Source organism: Alligator sinensis, unplaced genomic scaffold, assembly GCF_000455745.1.
Source record: "Alligator sinensis unplaced genomic scaffold, ASM45574v1 scaffold107_1, whole genome shotgun sequence".
Classification (NCBI taxonomy): domain Eukaryota; kingdom Metazoa; phylum Chordata; order Crocodylia; family Alligatoridae; genus Alligator; species Alligator sinensis.
The window spans coordinates 108,057-109,165 of NW_005843041.1; positions in this window are offsets into that span (position 1 = coordinate 108,057).

The window sequence follows — 1,109 nt, forward strand, 5'->3', positions numbered from 1 at the left end:
TGCCCCCTGACCCCCCCAGGGGTTGAAGGGGGCGTGGGGGGGTTGGCACAAATGAGGGAGTGTTGAGCGTGCGCATGTGCGTGTCTGCACACGTGGGTGTGAGTGCGTGTGTGCGCATGCATGTTCCCGGCTGTGCACACGCGTGCCTGCATGGAAGCGTCTGACTGCATGTGTGTGCGTGTATGGGCACGATTGTGTGTGCAGGCACATGGGTGTATGTGCGTGATGGTGAGTGCACATTTGTGTGTGCAAGTATGCATAAGTGTGTACGGACACAAGCTTGTGTGCAGGCACGCGTGTGACAACTGCACATATGCGTGTGTGCGCGGGTGTGTATATGCACGTGTGTACAGACATGTCTGTGGACACACGTGTGCCAAGAGCATCTGTGCGTATGCATATGCACGTGCAGGTGTGGATACGAGTGTGTGCTAGGACATGTGCGACCTGCATGCGTGTGTGCACGAGTCTGTGCGCGCATGAGTGTGTGGGCACGTGTGTGTGTGTGTGTGTGTGTGTGAATACATGCATGTCTGGGCATACACGTATGTGTGCGGGCAAGTGTGTCCGCGTGCACGTGTGTGTGCATGTGTCTACACGTGTGTACATGTGGGGGAAGACTCCGGATTGGGCACCTAGAGGGCGGGAGAGGGGCGGGGTTAAACTGGATGAAGCCCCCGCTCGAATCTGCCGATCCCGACCCTATGCTCAAAAAAAAATCCCCGCTCCCTCCTTGCGGGCCGAGGGGAGCGGCTGCCTCTCGCGGGGGAAGGGGGCGCGGGCAGGGGGCGCTTTTTTGGGTGGCGCGGCGGTGCGGAATCAGCGGATACCAATCCACACCGCGCTCCGTCTTTCCCCTCCCAAGATGGCGGCGCAGGGGGCGGAAGCGGCTCCCTTCAGCACTTCCGGCGCGGTTCCCCTGCCTTTCCCAAGATGGCAGAGCAGGGCGGAAGCGGCTCCTTTCAGCACTTCCGGTTCCCTATCCCAACAGCGGGAGAGAGGGGAAGCTGCTCGCTCTGTCGTCACTTCCGGCGCGCCTCCCCTGCCTTTCCCAAGATGGCGGCGCCCAGGGCAGCCGCGCGCGGCGGGGCGGCCCCGGCCTCGGGCTT